The sequence below is a fragment of the Balaenoptera musculus genome, chromosome 7 (assembly GCF_009873245.2).
Source record: "Balaenoptera musculus isolate JJ_BM4_2016_0621 chromosome 7, mBalMus1.pri.v3, whole genome shotgun sequence".
Lineage (NCBI taxonomy): Eukaryota > Metazoa > Chordata > Mammalia > Artiodactyla > Balaenopteridae > Balaenoptera > Balaenoptera musculus.
The window spans coordinates 18622061-18642197 of record NC_045791.1 but is presented as its reverse complement, the minus strand read 5'-3'; the positions used below and the strand labels follow the sequence as shown (position 1 = coordinate 18642197).

At 46.4% G+C, this 20137-nt stretch overlaps 1 protein-coding gene and 1 pseudogene across 5 annotated transcripts in view; one reads left to right on the top strand and one right to left on the bottom strand.

Annotated features, from left to right (window-relative positions):
- Positions 1-20137, bottom strand: part of MGAT5 (alpha-1,6-mannosylglycoprotein 6-beta-N-acetylglucosaminyltransferase) — a 357980-nt gene that overhangs the window by 226612 nt on the left and 111231 nt on the right. The window lies entirely within an intron of this gene.
- On the top strand, positions 921-1282 carry LOC118898463 (annotated as a pseudogene).

Genomic DNA, 20137 nt, shown 5'->3' with positions numbered 1-20137 from the left:
AAAAACACTGAATTATATACTTTAAATGGGAGACTTGGATGATATGTGAAACATATCTCAATAAAGCTGTTATGAAAAAAAAAAGCAAGCAAGCAAGCCCACCTCCCAAGTTGGGGTAGGAGGAGAAGCTGAACTTGGAGACAGGCAGATAAGCCTCGGGGGAGCACTGTGGCCCCAGTGAGAAGCCACCCTTCCCCCACTGCCCACAGCACAGCCGAGGTAAGGTTGTGCCCTTACTAAGGGCTGACCACAGGCCCAGCACCAGAAGGAAATTACACAGAGAAATGTGCCACCCCGTTTACCAGACACAGCTGCCCTTCCCAGCTCCGGATCAACCTCCCGGGCCACCCTCTGAGGCAAGACCTGCTTTGCCTGACAGATGCCAATTTCTCAAACCACTTGGGGATGCTCTCAAAAACAGCCCCATACCAACGGGGTCAAAGCCGGACTGATGAAGCAGTGAAGAAGTTCCTTCAGAGAGGCCCATCCACCATCCTTGGAGGACCACTTCTTACATCAGGACCTGTGTCATCGGAGGATGGATGAGGCTGGAAATGCCCGTCCCTTCAGGAGCGATGTCAGCCCCAACCGGAGAGATGTGATCTTTTCCTCACTGCCCACAGGACAATCTCGACACAGCTTGCCGGTCCCACATTCCCGTGGGTAGCACTGCTTGAACTTAGTCATTCACACACCTCTGCTGTCCTACTACGGACCACCCCATCTTCCCACCTGTCTTTAGATGGTGGCTGTCAGAGCCTACCTCTCGCCTCACCCTCGGCAGCAACATTCAAGAAATCCGAATTGCGTTCGCAGCCGCCGTGGTGCGGTGGTCGCTCTCCAACACCAGCGCCGCCAAGTCTAGCTCGCCGAGCTCCAGCCGAAGGGGAAGAGGGTAAGGGAGGAGGTCTCTATACACCATGGCTCATACAGAGCCGACTGCCCGCACATCCACCGGTGGTAAAGCACCGAGGAAGCGACTGGGTACGAAAGCCGCTCGCAAGAGTGCGCCCTCTACTGGAGGGGTGAAGAAACCTCACCATTACAGGCCCTGCTGATTCGCAAACTCCCCTTCCAGCGTCTGGCTCGGGAAGTCGCTCAGGACTTCAAAGCAGGTCTGCGCTTTCAGAGAACAGCGCTTGGTGCTTTGCAGGAGGCCGGCGAGGCCTCTCTGGCTGGCCTTTTTGAAGACACCAACCTCGGAGCTATCCATGCCAAATGTGCAACAATTATGCCAAAAGACATCCAGCTAGCGCGCCGCATACATGGAGAACGTGCTTAAGGATCCACTCAGACGGGAAACATTTCATTCTTTAAAAAAAATATATTCTCTTCTTCCTGCTATTGGTAGTTCTGAACGTTAAATATTTTTTTCCCACGGGGTCAAAAGGTACCTAAGTATATGACTGTAAGTGGAAAAACAGGGGGCGACAGAAATCAGGTACTGGTAGTTTTTCCATTTTCATGTGTGTGTGAATTTTTAATATCAATGCAGGGACATGAAGCATTAATGCAAGTCAAAATGTTTCCGCGAACAAGTTTCAGCAGTTCAACCTTATAACAATGATAAATAAACCTGTTAAATTTTTCTGGACAGTGCCAGCATTTGGATTTTTTTTTAAAACAGGTAAATTTCTTATTGACTGAAACTAAATGGTGTTTGTAGCGTTTTTATCATACAGTGGATTCCATCCATTCACTATAGTTTTCTAACTGAGGTGTCCTACATGCAGGTACATATTTTGAATGTTGTCTGTCTTCTGTGCTGTTCCTGTAAGTTTGCTATTAAAATACGTTAAACTATAAAAAAGAAAGAAAGAAATCCCGAGTCTGCTGTGCTCATCCACGTTGCCTTGGAAACCCCACCCATCTCACAACTGAACCCCACATCCTGCCTAACGCCTCCCCTGGCTCCCTGGACTGAGGAGGGCTCATCCTGCTTGGGGCTCTCCCAGCAGTACGTGCTCTTCCTCAAGAGCTTACCTACTTGCTCTGTCGGACGATCTTTTCTTTCATTTCTCTGTAAGCTCTCTAAAGACAGGAAGTGCCAGGAATGGGACTGCCTTGCACACCGGGGACGGTCATTATGTGTTTGCCAGATGAGAAAACAGGATGATGGGGATGAGATGATGAAACACAAATGAGCCGTGACCTCCAGGGCCACCTCCTGGTGTGAGCCACAGAGAAGCCAGGCACCCCGAGACTGTAAGTTAACCTCACCTTTTGGGAGTTTTTAACCCTAAGATCTGTCACATAGCAGTGAAGGATCATTATGCCCTTGACTAGATGGGGTTAAACTAAAGGGGAGATGGTGGTAGATGGGTACTAAAAGGGAAAAAAAAAAAAAAAAGGATAAACAGCTTCAGAAGATAATTCTAGAAGGCGCAGTGACTGTGGGACCAAAATGATGTCCAAGACAAGGGATGAGAGGGGAAACAAGTTGAGGGGAACTCTGGAGGAGGCTGTTGGTTTCATCACTGGGTATCCGAGATGGTGACAGGAAAAGATGAGAAGGGTGATGAGGGGGAACTGAATGAACTCCTGCATCCAAGGCCTGGAAACCTCTGATCCACAGCTAGTCCCGCCCATCAGCATCGGCGGGATCCTAGGCAAGTCTGTCTCAGGTTCTGCCTAAGTGAAATGGGGAAAGTTGGAGAACCACAGAACATTGTTAAGCTAGATGAATAGGGGGGCGACTGATCCTAGTTACTGGTTTTCGAACTGTGTTCCGAAGGACTTCAGGGTCCCCAGAGACGTTTCCGAGGTTCCACAAATGTTTTACTTTGAATTTTGTTTCCGTTGTTTAAAGTATCTTCTCTTAAAACAACTGGTTAGGAAAAGTCTTATACTATAGAGATTCTCAACACAACTTCCACATACCTCTGTAGGTGGAGTTTGAACTTTGAAATCCTACGCTAATTTGCTCGGGAAAATTAATGCTTGGCAGTGGTCTTGTTTGCTTATTTGTTTTATAAAATTCAGGTCCACATATCTACTCATGTAAAACGGCACGACAGCAAACACTATGAGACCCTGATTAAATGCTAGATGAGGGTCAGTCATAAACTAAGTTTCAAAGACATTTGTCTGATCACTCCTAATTATAAGTAGCAATAACAGTCTTTAGAGAATGCTGATGACTCAACTCTGAAACAATTTCCTACTACTTCTCTTTCCAGCCTCAGCACAAATTTACATTAAGAGCAACTTAAGAGTGCTTGGAACACTGTGTTAAAACAAAAACACTTGCCATTAACATCTGCTATCAGGGTGAATCTGGACTTCCACTATTTTGCAACCAAAATGCGGCACAGAAATCAACTGTGTGCTAACCTTGACGTGCGTGCACACCATCTCACCACTCCCGACTCTGCTCACCAGAGCAGCTCACTGGCCTCGTCATCGACTTTAAAAGGAAGTAGGATAAATTAAAATGTATAAAGTACCTTCATGCAGACTGGGACACTACATGAGATCTTGCTTAGGAACAAAGTAACCAAGTACAAACTCTTGATTCACAGAGAAGGAAACGTTATGTTTTCCAACTAGAGTCAGAATCAAACCGTAACTCAAGTCCTGCTTCCTGATCCGATATGGTCTCCACCACACCAAGCTGCGTCTCTCAGCTGCCTGCAGAAGCTCAAAATGGAAGCGACTTATCAATATGAAACACCAAACAGAACCACAGTCTGGTGACAGTAAGGAACCGTGAGTCTACTGCGATGTCCCATCAACCTCGAGGAGCTGGGAGAATCAGCAGACGAAAGGAAGAAAAACATACATTCACGGAACTACTGGTGCAAGGCAGGCAGATGGCCTAGGCTGGGGTGGGGAGTCTTGCTCTAAATACGGTGTCTTCTGTTGTTAAAAGGAGAAACTGAGCAGGAGGGAAGGACAAGCAAAGCAGCCTTTTCTTCCAAAATAAGCCCAAATTCCTGGGAAGATGCTAGAGGCTAGATGCTCACTCCCTGGACGGCTCGGTGCCACCAAACTGAAGCCAGCGCTCAGACCCGCTCGGCAGCAGCACCCCAACCCGCTTGGCAGCAGCCCCCCATCCGAGGCGTGAGTCCCTGACAGCTGTGCTAGCCACGAGCTCTCCTCCCAGCCTGCGGCGCAAAGGAGCCCAGGAACCAGCGGTGGTGGGGATACTGCTGGAACACGTATGGACGGGCCCCTTCTCTTCCACTTTCCTGACTCGGTTCTCTGACAAATTCTGGGCCTTTATAAACAGGAAAAACACATTCGAAGTGAAAAAACAGCCTGTCCTTTTTAGAACCAGCTAAACAAGTCTTATCTTGAGTCACTAACCAAAAGACACCCGCTAAAACAACACACCTTTGCTATTCTCGAGACCGGGGGTGGGGGGGGGGGGGTGGTGGTGGCTGCTTTCTGATGCCTGGGTCTTACACGCCCCATCCCTTTTATTTTATTTTCTTTTATTTTTTGAATTTTATTTTATTTTTTTTTTATACAGCAGGTTCTTATTAGTCATCCATTTTATACACATCAGTGTATACATGTCAATCCCGATCTCCCAATTCATCACACCACCACCACCTCCACTGTTCCCCCCTTGGTGTCCATACGTTTGTTCTCTACATCTGTGTCTCAACTTCTGCCCTGCAAACCAGTTCATCTGTACCATTTTTCTAGGTTCCACATATATGCGTTAATATACGATATTTGTTTTTCTCTTTCTGACTTACTTCACTCTGTATGACAGTCTCTAGATCCATCCACGTCTCTACAAATGACCAATTTCGTTCCTTTTTATGGCTGAGTAATATTCCATTGTATATATGTACCACATCTTCTTTATCCATTCGTCTGTCGATGGGCATTTAGGTTGCTTGCGTGCCCTGGCTATTGTAAATAGTGCTGCAATGAACATTTGGGTGCATGTGTCTTTTTGAATTACGGTTTTCTCTGGGTATCTGCCCAGTAGTGGGGTTTCTGGGTCGTCGGTTCATCCCTTTTACCTTTGAAGTGATCAAACCAAGACAGTCCTGTGCCCAGCCTGCATCTATTAGGCTGCACTTGCATTCTTGGTGTGGGCGGGGAAGGGAAACAGCCAGCCCTGCCCAGCTGAAGCAGGACCTCCTTGCAGTTACCCTGCTTTCCAAGTGTAGTTCAGGGCTCCATAACTGGCATCAACAGCTAAATAAATTTTCAAACACTGCAATAAGGCTAATGACTCTGTATCCAGAACAGGCCTTCCTTCCCGCCCCCCCTATTCCATCCCACCCTCAACTCCCTCCCAGCTGTCCTCGGGTCACTGTGCGTGTGGCCATGACCACTAGGGGGAGCAGAGGGGCAGGGAAAACAGCTGGAAACACACATGGATGAACTGTATTCTGACTCTGCCTCTCAGGCAGGAGGCGTGCACCTTATTGGCAGGTGGACAAAAGAGAAAGGTGACAAAGGAGTGAGAAGGAAGCTGTCACTTCTCGATAAGAATCTTCCCATGTTCTGTAAGTTTCATTTACCAGGCTCACAGGTTGTTCACAGTTGACAGAATTTCCCATCAACAAAAAAAATGAAACCACAGCAACTCTAAGAATTCTGAAAACGTCGACTAAACCAAAACAAAAAGCACGGGTCCCTGAAAAATGAAATAAATCCATTTAATCCAGGGTGTCTCGATTCTTGGCACAATTGACATTTGAGGCCAGAGCATCCTTTGTCCCAGGGGGCTGTCCTGCGTGTGGTAGGACGTTAGGCAGCACCCCTGTCCTCTAGCTACCACACGCCTTCAGAGACAGATGCCATTAGAACCCGCCACCACCAACTGTGACAACATAAATGTCTCCTGACATTGTCAAGTGTTCCCTAAAGGATAAAAGCACCCAGGTTGATAACCACTGCTTTAGCCCATCAGCAGGACCTTACCCACCCCATAGGATGAGGCTCAGGGAAGGCCAGCCCATAGGACTAGATCGCAGGGCAAGGAGAAGCAAGCCAAGTAAACTCAGGAGCCAGTCAGTCACCAGCCCTGAAGACGTGCAGGCTCAGAGCCCTGAGCTAAGACTAGAGGCCACAGAGAGACGAGAGGGGCGTCAGGAATAAAGATTCCTGACGCTGTCCCAAGCTGACTGACAGGTGAGTCTCATTTTCTCCCACATCCTTCAGTGCCAACACTATCCTGGCACGCGCCAAGGAGTTCATGCCTGGGCTGGCTATGCCCCCATGTACTAATTAGTATATGGCCTTGACGCTCCGCTCCACAAAGATCCTAGTCTACAAATCAAGGTACAGGGAAGAAGGCTTTGAGAAGACAAAAGCTGGATGATGCTACATCAGACAGTCTTAAATAGAAAAGGACTGTCATCTGGCTTCCAGCCCAGGAAACCATGAACACACATTGTGACAGGTCGATAATGACTCTCCAGGAAGAAAAAAGGAATGGTCTGTGAAAAGATCACATGGTGTGTAAATTTGTTAGGTAGGTCTCCTTGATGTTGGATGAAAAACTCCAAGATTCGCTTCCACTCAGAGCCAAAGGACAGTAAAGCCACAAAGGAATTTTATGGTAAGTACAAAATGCACCTTTTTCCTCTGAGGATCAGACTTCTGGCAACTCCTTATATGTAGAAAACACCCACAAATGACAACAGGCTCCAGATGGCCCCAGTAATAAAGAAAACCAGAGTCACAAAAATCATCAAAATTACTTCCAAAAAGTAGGACGATGCCCTGAAGATAAAGCTCATTATTCAACAAGTGCTCCCTGAACCCTACAAGTCAGTCACCCCAGGACCCCACTCTTCCACCTGGAGAGGAGCACATGCTGGGGTTGGTACTGTCTGCAGGAATGGGACAGCCTTCCAAGCACAAGATCTGATAAAGACCAGCAGGTTAAAAGTTTTTAAAAACTAGCTGGCGGGGACTCCCCTGGTGGCGCAGTGGTTGGGAATCCGCCTGCCAATGCAGGGGACATGGGTTCGAGCCCTGGTCCGGGAAGATCCCACATGCCGCGGAGCAACTAAGCCTGTGCGCCACAACTACTGAGCCTGCGCTCTAGAGCCCACGAGCCACAACTACTGAGCCTGCGCTCTAGAGCCCACGAGCCACAACTACTGAGCCTGCGAGCCACAACTACTGAAGCCCACACGCCTAGAGCCCGTGCTCTGCAAGAGAAGCCACCGCAATGAGAAGCCCGCGCACCGCAACGAAGAGTAGCCCCCGCTCGCCGCAACTGGAGAAAGCCTGCACGCGGCAACGAAGACCCAACGCAGCCAATAAATAAATAAAATAAAAACTAGCTGGTGAGTGAGAAGATGAGCACACACACGCGAACATGCACACACCATCAGCAGAAGTGGCCCCTCAGAGGCTTATCAAACGTAAATGGTTTAATGAATTTCCCATCACTTCTAAAACGGGGTTATAGCAAATCCCCATGGAACGCAAAGCCCAGGCTCTGGCAGAACCTGGGTCATAAATACCCCAAGTCTGAATTTTCTTAGGGAAGAACTCAACCATCAGATGCTTACTTGTCCCTTAATTTATAAATGAAGGTCAACTCTACCAATACTGCAAATACCTGGTCACAAGCCATAGGAGTACACAAATGATTAATATCTCAAGATTAATATCTCTGAGGCGAGCTCCCTGCCCTCAGAGTTAAGGATTGCCTAAATCCAGGCCTCTCAACCGTGATACACTTAAGAATCACCTGGGCTCCTTCTTTTTTTTTTTTTTTTTTTTTGGCCAACCAAGCAACCTGGAAAGGCAAATCAGCGCTACAAAGAAGTCTCGCTTCCCATCGGTCAAAAGGGCCATGCTGAAAAAAGTGTCAAAACCAGAAATGCAGGACAGGCCATGGAGAAATGGGAGCCTTGCTACACTGATGGGCGGGATGTAAATTGCCAACAGCCACTCTGGAGAAGTGTACGGTGTGTCCTGAAACATCTAAAAAACACAGCTTAGAGAGCATAGGGCACTTCCACTCATGGGCTCCTTCTTTTTAAAAAAAAAAAAAAAAGACAGCTGCCAGGTCCCACACCTAAAGATTCTGACTGATTAACTTGGTCTGAGGTGAGGCCCGAGCCGGGGTATTTTTATTGAATACATAGGCAGACATGAAAACTATTACATTCTTGGAAAGATGTCCTTTCTATCATGTCTATGGATCCTATCTAGTGGGATCCAAAACATGGTCTACCCCAGTATTTAAAATGATAAACTCTCTACTCTGGACAAACGCAGTCGAACTGGCTTATTAGACAATCTACATGCAAGGCACTCTGGTTTTCTCCTTAAAGACTCATGTGCTGGTCTTCTCAGACCAATGAATGCCCAAGAAGCCCTGCCCGAGGAGGCAGTCTTTCAGGAAGAGCTAGTCCACTACAGAGCCCTGTTAGACCTCCACGCCATGGAAGGACTTGTTGGACTGTTAGGGCTTTTATTAACCTCTCCTTGGCATTTGGCTCCAAAGATGAGAGATTATCTGAGGCTCAACTAATGGCCTCAATGTCTACCAATGCATCTAGTAACCAGCGCCTCTATAACCTTGCTACTCAAAACCTGGCCTGCAGACCAGCAGCACTGAAATGAACTGAAAGACTGTTAGAAATCTCAGGCCCAATCCCAGACCAACCGAATCAGAACTGGTATTTAGAACACGATCCTCAGGTATTTGTTTGCACGTTAAAGTTTTGAGACGCATTGTTTTTTATCTCATCCAGAATACTAAGAATGAGGGCCAATCGGACACTAATCTCCAGTGGGGGTGATGGAGAATATGGCACAATTCTTCTCCTTTTCCTAATGTGCAAAGAACTTAATGATTTGGTATTACTTCTGAATAAACTGGAGGCATGTCAGGAAGACCGGCTGTCTTATAGACACTCTTAGAGTTACTGTAGGATGCATCCCGCTGAGATGAGAATGACATCTGCAGATGGCAGGGTTTTATCACTGTGAATTAGGAGTGCTTATAAGACAACCGGCCATGCTTTCTAACTGCAGGATTTTGATCCATTTTGCTAAAATCCAAGACAACCCATTTAGCGTGTAACACACAGCATCTAATTATGTAAGAAACAAGTATGACTGGTCAACAAAATCAATTTCACAATTACAGTCTTATTAGTATACATGTTGTGTGGGGACCCAACGTCTATTCAAAACCAGAGAGCAATCTAATTACCGGCCCCAGCATCAAAACTAGACAGGAAACAGCCCAATGTTTGGATTTCTTGTATCTGAATTTTAAAACAACAAATCAAATGGTTTATAAAGGGAGGACTCTTTACTTCCTCTGGACACATTTTCATGCAGAACGTGTGCTCCATTTCCCAGGAAGAACCACAGAGGAGACTATAACTGCTCTTTCATCAGTGTTCACAGGTCTTCTTGGGGAGGAAGAACAGCATCTCAGCTGTGGTGCGGGGAGGCGGGGCATGCCTGCTGGGTTTCCTGCCCTCAGGAGGTGCACTCCCCCTTTCCCTGCCCGCAGGAGTCAAAGAGGCGGGGCTCCCCTACCCAGCTGAGTCCACCCAAGGCTTCCTGGCAATCACCAGGGCAACTGTGTACATTTCTATCTAGGATGGCTCAGAAGTCTTGCACCCAAGACCCATCTTCCAGCTCAGCTTTACTCTAATAAAGCTGGTTCTGTAATCTTCATCTGGCTTCTACGATTCTCTCTACTTCAGAACCGAGAAGGGAGGAAGGGTGTGATTAACTGGCATCTCCAATCCCCCATAAGTTTATTTTCTAAGTTTTCCATGTTTTGTTTCTAAGTATCAGGATGAGACAGGTGGTTTCCGGCAGCTATTTGAAAGCATTTCTCCACAAATAACACATTGCAGGTGTATGAGTCTTTAATTCTAATAAATTAAAAAACAAAATGACTATCACAGTCAAAATATTTTCTCTAAATATTGATTTTTTAAAAAATACTGTAAGATATGCCAAAAGATTTCTGATCAGATGAATCCAACTTTTGGCTAGAAGGGAAGATAATCTGGAGGAAAATCGGCAGAATTATCAGTAAAATGCTCAATAATTTATACTTTGCCCTGAGTGTTCCTAATGCATCGTGTCTGTAACCAACAGTCCATTGGGGATATACATAAATATTTTTATAACGTATCATTTCCCAAAACTTCCTGGGTTGCTGGTCCAGAACTACTAACCACAACGCAAGCTCTTGATAAATGCTGGCAGGCTTTCAAACTCTTCCATCTTCAAGTGGGATCGGAGATCATATATGTAAATATCTATTGTATTTAATGACTTTGAAAAATAGAAATGGTGAAAAGGACATCACCGCCATTCAGAATGAAAGCCCAGGGCATGAGAACCATCACACGGCAACTGCTGCTCTAGACATTTCCAACCTCTGGATTCGGCCTGACCCCAGATGACATGTCTTGGAAGAAATCTTCAAAGCAATGTATATATTTGACCTAAAATAGAAAGCGGTAAAAAAGGAAACGGCCAGATAAAACATATCTCTGGGTTTACTGTAAACCTGGCAAAGGTTTTCCTCATTATTCTTCTTGTATTCAGAAGGACCTAGAGAAGAAAGTTCTCTTTCATCTTAGTATCATCTGGGCATCTAGACAACTGGTTGGATCTTACTCAATGACACGGTAAAAGGTAACTGACATTGCTTCCCCCTTCAAGAGAGTGGCTAGGAAAAGCCAAAATCACGGTCCCCTTCCAGGAAGTAAATTGGTGTCTATTTTGTGTTTAAACCTCATTCCTGACTCTAAATTTCCTCTTATTTTCTCCCTGCCTCATCTGTTTCCCCTTAATTTTTTATTTTTTTTATTTTTTTTATTTTTGGCTGCGTTGGGTCTTCGTTGCTGTGCAGGCTTTCTCTAGTTGCGGCGAGCGGGGGCTACCCTTTGTTGCGGTGTGCGGGCTTCTCATTGCGGTGGCTTCTCTTGCTGCGGAGCATGGGCTCTAAGTGCACGGGCTTCAGTAGTTGTGGCACGCGGGCTCAGTAGTTGTGGCTCGTGGGCTCTAGAGCGCAGGTTCAGGAGTTGTGGCACACGGGCTTAGTTGCTCTGCGGCATGTGGGATCCTCCCGGACCAGGGCTCGAACCCGTGTCCCCTGCACTGGCAGGCGGATTCCCAACCACTGCGCCACCAGGGAAGTCCCTCCCCTTAATTTTAAACGTATTTTTATCTTCCTGTATTACATATTTTAATCCTTTTTGAAACATACTGTAAGTAATTAATTAAACAAAAAGGAACAAAACAACTATAGCACATAGAATAATGGTCCTCCAAATATGTCCACATTCTCATCCCCAGAACCTGTTACATTACATGGCAAAGGGGGATTATGGTATCGGATAGAATTAAGGTTGCTAATCAGATGACCTTAAAATAGGGAGATGATCCTGGCTTATCCCGGTGGGCTCACTGTCATCAAAGGATCCTTAAAAGTAGAAAAGGGAGACAGAGGGTAGGTCAGAAGGATACAACAGTCTCTCCTCAAGAACTCTCAGACTGTGTCCTAAGTCGTTTGCATAAAGCCAAGCATATTGATGTAACAAGTCTAGTCATTTGGTTTCTCCTGGTGACCTTTGGTTCTACTCTAGTGGTGAGAGATCAGGAATTTTAGAAGTCAGGAGGGCGTGAATGAAGATGACAGCACAGAAAGTAACTGCAGAAAAGGACCATAGTTTAGGGCCATTTGGTATAAGTGCCAGCAGCCTCTCAGGAGGGCCTGGGAGCGCCACTCTACAATTCTGACCAAAACTGACCTTCACAATAATGACACTGCACCACGTCACTCATTAACAAGATGTGATACAGAATTCTGGGATATTTCTCGATAAATTCATATAGCTGAGCTCCTCATTTATAGATAAATGAGGCATGGATGGGGGGTGCAGAGGGAGGGAAGACTGTATGGTGAGATGTGAAAAGCACAGACGGGGTCAAATGTCACATGTGCTGACCACGGTGCTTCCCTGCTGGACCCTGGTTGCTACCCAACTATCCACTCTCTAAAGGCAGGGCTGTCCTCATCCTCACTGCAGTAAGAGCTGGCCGTTATCACTGTAGCACACATCCTCTCAGCTGATGAGGTCCCCATTTAGAGCGGGGGAAACTGAGGTATGAACGACCAAGCAATCTGTTCGAGGCCGCACAGCTACCAGGTGGCAGAGCTGTTGAAGACCCCGGCCATCAGGCTTAACCACGGCTCTCGGATGCCTCAGCATCTATCAGAGAGCCTCACACCTTGAAGGCAGCTCACTGATGAATAAACGGAGTGAGTCTGCAAAAAACCAAAGGGATTAAATCACTTGCTGGGCCCACGACAATAAGCACTTAATAAATATCAGCTGCTTTCCACCGAGTGTTAGGGTTTTCCTCCAATTTCAAGGCAACCCTGTAAGGCAGCTCTTTTCAAATGAGGAGCTGGGGAGATATATAATAATCATCTGGAAAATTTTCAAAACATTTAGCCCTGAGCAGAGCTCTCCCTCATCCTCCGCCCCTAAGTGTGCTTTAGTCATCCTGAGTTGGGCTTCAATTTGGGGATTAGAAAAGAAAACAACTTCCCAGGTGATCCGGCAAACACCCACTCCTATCCCGACCCAACTCCCACCCAGCAAAGCATCTCCGCTACGAGGTGTCTTGGCTCTCACGACAGGGAGGAGAACCCAGAATGGGCTGAGTGTGGAGCCTCACGGTGGAGACTTCATTTCAAAGGTTATGAGGAGGCACAACTAAAATGTATGTGATCAGCAAAATAATTACAAATATTAGAGCTGGGCATCCAGGTATATGGCAAGGGCGTAAAAACACACACACACCTTACACTGCAGAGGCTATCCTGAGGAAAATGGCAGATTTCTAACACATGTTACCAGTTTAGAACGAGATTACACTCTTACTATGTATTTTTTCTCATGCAATTCCATCAAAGCGACGTTAAGGCGGCATTTTCGAGTATTTTCTACAGAACGAAACCAGAGAAACTGACTAGAGCGCAGAGACCCCCGTCAGACAGACATGCACAGAAGCAGCACGCTGTGTGCCCTCTGTGCTTCCACACGTTGTGGAGAAGACACCGAAGGTTCAAGAGATGGTCCCTGCCCTTAGAGACGAGTGCTACCTCCACCAACCCTCCCACACAGCCGTGCAGAACACGCGAACTCAGGGCTCTCTCCAGGGCACCACACCAGGGGGTCCCAGAGACTCAGGAGATGGAGAGAAGCCCCCCAGAGGTTTCAGAGACCCTGTGATGTAAACTGGGTCTCTTCCCTTCATTTTCCCTCATTTTTGAAGCTCCAACTAATGCCAGGCTCCAGGCTAGACATCGGGGGATAAAAGATGAATAAAAGTTCTGTAAGCTACTGACTGCAAGCTGCAAGCTTGAGGAAGAGTACACAGCAAGAGAGACACCCAGTTTCTCTGCAGTCCTGGGGACCTGGGGAGAGTAGCTGTAAACGAGAGGAAGGGGACCCTAAGGCACAGAGTTCCAGGACACGGGACAGAGTTTTATTTGTTTTTTATTTATTTTTGGCTGTGTTGGATCTTCGTTTCTGTGCGAGGGCTTTCTCTAGTTGTGGCAAGTGGGGGCCACTCTTCATCGCGGCGCACGGGCCTCTCACTATTGCGGCCTCTCTTGTTGCGGAGCACAGGCTCCAGACGCGCAGGCTCAGTAGTTGTGGCTCACGGGCCTAGCTGCTCTGCGGCATGTGGGATCTTCCCAGACCAGGGCTCGAACCCGTGTCCCCTGCATTAGCAGGCAGATTCTCAACCACTGCGCCACCAGGGAAGCCCCAGGGACAGAGTTTTGAATGAGTCACTTAACCTCTCAATTTGGTTCTGTCTGCCCTTAAAAGGAAGCCGCAGAAATAGGTGGTATCTAAGTCCCTTCCATTTTAAGATTCAGATGAGAACAGACTTTTATTGACCAGCTACTCAAATGTTTTGATAATTCAGGATGACCACTCTCAGAGCCTAGAATGCAATCCTGGCAGGAGGGGGAGGGGCAGGTTGGCATCAGATGACAGAAACTGATTTACCGTGAGGGAATTATACATGAAGGAAGCCATTATGCAAAATGGAAAACCACCAAAGTTCATTTTAAGTGTGCTCCCTCCATTTTATCCCTTGCCTCGAACGAATACACTAAATTTATGTCACTTGCCTCTCACGACCACTAGATTTACAAGCCCATTAAAAAATACTTTTATAATCACTGTGCAAAACACTATGATCATTATTATAATGATTTAAATGCCTGCAGCAGTGCAGCAGGACCTGGGGAGAGTTTATTAACACCTTGGCAAAATGTGCCGTGAACACGCCATCGGGATGTTTGCTTTGAAAAAAGTTCCCTGATTTTTTTCCAGTGAGCTCAGTTCACGTTGCACTCACATTGTGACGGCCCCAACCAATGGGGCAGGCGAACTGTTTCCTCATTTCCTCTGCCCCACGGTGCTTCTCCCCACCAAAACCTACCCCAGGATCAAGCTAAGGCACTGGTTCTCAACCCTCACTGTGCGTCAGAATCACCTGGGGAGACCTTTTAAACACAAATGTCAGTCCACCACCCTCCCCCAAGATGATGAGTCAATTGGCCTGGGTAAGGCCAGGAAACCAATGCAACGTTAAGCGTGCCCGCAAATTCTAAGCGCTATTGAGCTGAAGTGTCCACCTTATCAGACAGATAATTGAAGTGCGCAGAGAGAAAAATGGGGGGAAAACAAGTCTGAGGGGTGAGGGTGGTAGGTGAGGGAAAACGGGGGCCGTGATAGACCAGAGACCCATCTCCTTATTTATTTATTTATTTATTTTTGGCTGTGTTGGGTCTTCGTTTCTGTGCGAGGGCCTTCTCTAGTTGCGGCGAGCGGGGGCCACTCTTCATCGCGGTGCGCGGGCCTCTCACTATTGCGGCCTCTCTCTTGTTGCGGAGCACAGGCTCCAGTCGCGCAGGCTCAGTAGTTGTGGCTCACGGGCCTAGTTGCTCCGCGGCATGTGGGATCTTCCCAGACCAGGGCTCGAACCCGTGTCCCCTGCGTTGGCAGGCAGATTCTCAACCACTGCGCCACCAGGGAAGCCCCAGAGACCCATCTAGAAGCAGCAGCCACTCTGCAGCTCCAGACATGGGACAGCTTGAGGGTAGACAGTCTGGGGTTGGCCAAATCTTTCAGTCTTTCCAGAGAACCAGAAAGCCCAGAATCTTGGGACAAATCTCTGTATTTATCAATGTCTGCACAAATTTCGTTCTGTTGTTGCTGTTGTTTTAAGTTCCAGGTGGGCCCAAGTTCAAAGGAGTTCACAGTCTTGCTCACCTGCTCAGGCCACCTCATTACAGGTACCTGTTACTTTATCCTAACTGCCTAACCATTCTTAACTTTCTAAACAGTAGCCGGTATTGTTCTCAACCAGATACTAATTTCTGATCATCACTCTCAAAGGCTTCAGAGCTCTAGCTTTAGCCCACATGCTCTCCCCAACACAGGCTTGGGAATTAGTCATACCTAACTGCCAATCCTAAGAAACTGGAAGGGCATTTAAAAGCCATCTAGAAAGAGAGATAGATGCAGACCCCAGGATCCAGAAAGTCTAAGTGACCTGCCCAGGACCACAAAGACTGTTGAAGGTGGGGTGACCAACTCCACCCTGGTATCAGCACTGGAAGTCCCCTGTCCTGGGAAACCCGGGCAAAGCGGGATTGTTGATCATCCTGGATGAAGGACAGAGAGCCACACGGCTGTTCCTTTGGAAGGCACCCCCATCAACTGGAACTGTTGATACGTATACACATTCTAGCGTCAAGGTTTGCTCCCTGTGAAGATTCAGACTCCCTGAAGGAAGGAATTCAGATCCTGCAAGTTAAGTGCCTGATATTTGTTGGGAAAAGTCCTTATGACTCCTTGGTCAATAAAGATGTCTGCTGGTCTCGTCCTTGGAAAATACAGGCATCACTGCTCTGGGAATCTCTCTGAAGAACCCAAGGTCTTGACTATTCACTGGAGCTTCCTTCTCAACCCGCAATGACCACTTCACCACTTCACTGACAGCAAGCATGAGAAACAGGAAGAAATGAACTAGATGAGTAACTTTCAGCTGGCTGCTCTTTTCTCTCCTCGTACCACAAAGTCTCCTTCCTACCCTAGTGAGGTTATTACCCATCATCAAGGACGTGGCATCTAGTATGGTCTGAATTCTCCACTCAGAAGGCAGCCTCTCAGCCGTGAAAGGAGTCAGCCTCTGCAATCCTCTCTTGGGAATCACTCAAGAGGGTCGGAGCTGAACGCCGAGTGTCTTGCATGGATGGAGGGGCAGTCTGGTGTGGCAGTGAGGACCAGATTCCAATCTCAGCACTGACGTGAACTGCCCCTGAGCCCGCTCCCTTCGGGAAGTTACAGAAATGGAGACGCAGCTTCCTCGTCTATAAAGTGTCTACCTTGCAGGGTTTTCATTTGCAAAGGGCCTAGTCCAGTGCCTGGTCCTGGAAGGCACCCCAGAGGCCTTTGCTAGTCAGGTGGGAGATCTCCCCCTACTGCCTGATTTCAAAACACACAACCAGCCTCCGCTAACCTAGTCTTATTCCGAATCAGACAGTGGTTTTCTTACTGCCCCCCAGTTGCCTTTCTCAAAAGATGCAAGCAAATCTGTGCGAGACACAGAAAACAGAGGCAAGTGTCAGCAAAATGTCACCACAACTGACACAAAGGATTTTTCTAGCTTGTCCGTCAGGGTTGATGGGCAAGACAGCAGAGCTCTGTCACCAAGCCCGATTCCCGATGTTGGTAGAGATCACTGCTTCAAAGAATTTCCTAGGTCAGCACTTAAAGTCTGAAATCCGTTCCCCGAATTCATTATAACCTATAGTAATTCATTACAACTCCATTTCTCAGCGCAAAACTCCACTTTCTGATTCACGATCTAGAGCCATTCCCTTGTAGATGCTGTAGTTTAGAATTACGACCAAAACAAGACCAAACAAGCCCTGTGCCCTTACGTTTTACCACCTAAATAAGATAAAACAAAGCAAGATGTACACATGCTTGGGAAACAATTCACATGGACATCATTTTAAGCAAACTGTATCTTAGATTCAAGAACTGTCTGCATTATTCTCCTAGCATAAAACCTGTTGTGGCAGTTCCGACTTTTTACATAACAAAGTTATGACCTTAGGTCACCAGATAGAATTACACTGCTCAAATTTATTCTTGGCAAGCTCTTTGGAGGTATAATCCACTTTGCAAGGATAAACATGTGGCAGCTATCAAACTCTTACAGACACTCACATACAACAAACACCACCGCCATGACCCTCAACTCTCACAGACTCAAGACTGTCCATGCCAATCCTAAATTAAAACGTATCCCGATAAAGTCAAGAAATAACCCAAGAGTCCGTGTAACAGGAAGTGTGACATTCTAACCTGGCAAGAGAAATGGGCATTCAAAAGCATTACTTAGGTCTGTAGTCAATGTCCTGGTACTAGAGCATACAAAACAACACCACTGGGGGAAGCTGGGTTCGTGAAACTGTCTGTACTCTTTTTTGCAACTTCCTGTGAAATAATTATTTCAAAACAAAAGAGTTGCCTTTTAAAGCATTACTTATTGGGTTTCTTCCTGTTTGGGGAGATTTTTCATAATACAGAAGCCCAAACCCCATTCTGAATGCCCCCTTTCTATTTATGGGTCCAGGATAGGACCTACACCCAAATACTTTGAAAAAGGTCTGCAGATGTTTCCGGAAAACCTCCCCTGTTCAATGAGAACCCCAAACGATGTAAATCACTGGAGACTTTAAGAGTGGACAGACCGCCACATTTGATCTTGGCTGCTGTGTGGCGGATGTGAAGAGGCCACGGCCAGAGCCCAGGAGGCTCCCGCAGCTCTGGGTGAGGACTGAGGCAGATCAAGGCCTCCACAGGGTAGTGGCAGTCGTGGTTGGTAGAAGCATTTAAGAGGTCAAATAAGCAGGACAAGGAACAATGACTAAGTGGAGGGGATGGAGGGAGGAGTCCCGATGACCACTGGACTCTCATCTCGGGCAGCTGAGGCAACGTGCTATGTCATCCACCAAGACAGGACAATGGAGGAGCCGGTGTGTAAGAGAGGATCAGGAAGGCTGCCTGAAGGTTCTACAGGGCAACAGGATTATGTACCTTCTTCCTCTAGTGGAGGAATCCCCTCTTCCTCGTCTGACGTTGTTCAGCCACTTGACCCTGGTCAGATCATTCTCACAGCCAACTACACACCCAGGCATTTAACCTTACGTACCTCCATTTGGAAAAGAGCTACCCAACCAAGCAGGATCTAGAGGTGCTTGGATTCTAACATTCCTATAAAAAGAACTAACCACCACAGGAAACCTGACTTAAAACTTTTTTTTTTTCAAAATTGAATATCCTACAACAAATGTTTTCACGTCTTTTTCTTACTTGTAGGAGTACAGGTTATTGGGAATAGGAAGAGGGTCCCTGGACAAACATTTCCCCGGGTAGACTGCCACAGCCCCCCAAAGTTTCACTTAGAAATGCTTTGGGGTAGAGAATTAAAACTCCAGGAACCCCTTCAACAAAAGGAATGTTCCAAGAATAAACTACGAAGAATCATAAGAAGTAGAAGAGACCTCAAAAATAGTTACCTCTGCTGTACACCTGAAACTAACACATCATTGTAAATCAACTATACTTCAATAAAAAAATAAATTAAAAAAAATAGTTACCTCCTATTACCTTCTCTATACCTAAAGGAATCTTTTCAGTATCATTGATGATCAGAAATTAGTCTCTTCACCATATCCCCCATCCTCCACCCCAGTCTTTATCTACTGAAAGGCCATTTTCAGATGAAACATTGCCTTGTCAGGCCCTAAGCATACAGGATCCCTCCCTTCTGTTTCTCTCATAACTTTTATGAAATATCTGTGCATGGTTACTTTTGTATTTGAATTATTCCTGATTATATTATTATGCTATATAATAAGTACTATTTCTTGAGTGTTTGCTATGAACCAACTAGGAACTTTATGCAAACCTTAATTCTCACAGCCAGTATAATATCTATTTTACAGAAGAAGAACCCAAGACTGAGAGATACAAGTACAGAAATGCTCTTATTACTTCTCTGTCCTAACCCAGGCTGCCCTTCCTGTGAACCCTAGTTCCTTCCACATTATACGTGTGATGTGAGGGCTTTATCCCCAGCACATCTAACATAGTTTTCCCACAGAAGATACTCAATGATTACTTGCTAAACTGCGCTGACATCTCCCAGCCCCTCCCCCAGCAGGGCCACCCTCTACCTGCACTCCCTGTAAGTCGATGATTCTGTTAACCAGATCCCCATGTTCCCAGTGGGATCTGATTCTTGCCACATACTGGCACCGTCTCTTCCTTAACCTAGAATCCCTATTTCTAGAACCATCATCTGTGTCACCATCATATAGTGCCTACTAGGTGCCAGGCACAGCTTTAAGGCTTCACAAACATTAACCTGGCTGATCTTCACAACAATCCTGTAAGGTCTATACTACTATCCCCATTGTACAGATGAGGAAACTGAGATTTGGTGAGGTTACGCAGCCTGCCCTGGGCCATTCAGTCATTAAGTGATGACCTGGGGTCTGACCAAAACTTCAGGGTTAGCTTTCTGGAAGCCGCAGCAATCTTTGGTTCTTATTTAACCTTCCTCCCCACCGTAACCCAATTGAAACCACAATGGCTTTATTTCTAATTGGAATGACCGTCAAGCAAGGTCTTCTCCACTCTGGGTTGGTGTAATCGATTGTTTTGCACCCACGTGCAAGACTTCCTATTTACAGTGCCCCCCCCTTATCCTTGGCGGATACGTTCCAAGACCCCCAGTGGATGCCTGCAACCGTGGATAGTACCAAACCCTATATATGTTATGTTTTTCCTATACATACCTACCTGTGATAAAGCTTAATTTATAAATTAGGCACAGAAAGAGATTAACAATAACTAATAATAAAATACAACAATTCTAACAATATACTGTAATAAAAGTTATGTGAATGTGGTCTCTCAGAATATCTTATTGTAGAAATTTAATGCCTTTTCCTTGTTAACTAAACACCATACGCTGTGGCTGTAAGTTTTGCAGTCTGAGGGGCAACAGCAAAACTAGCACAAATTTCTTTTTTCTTCTTCACAGTTTCACAGAA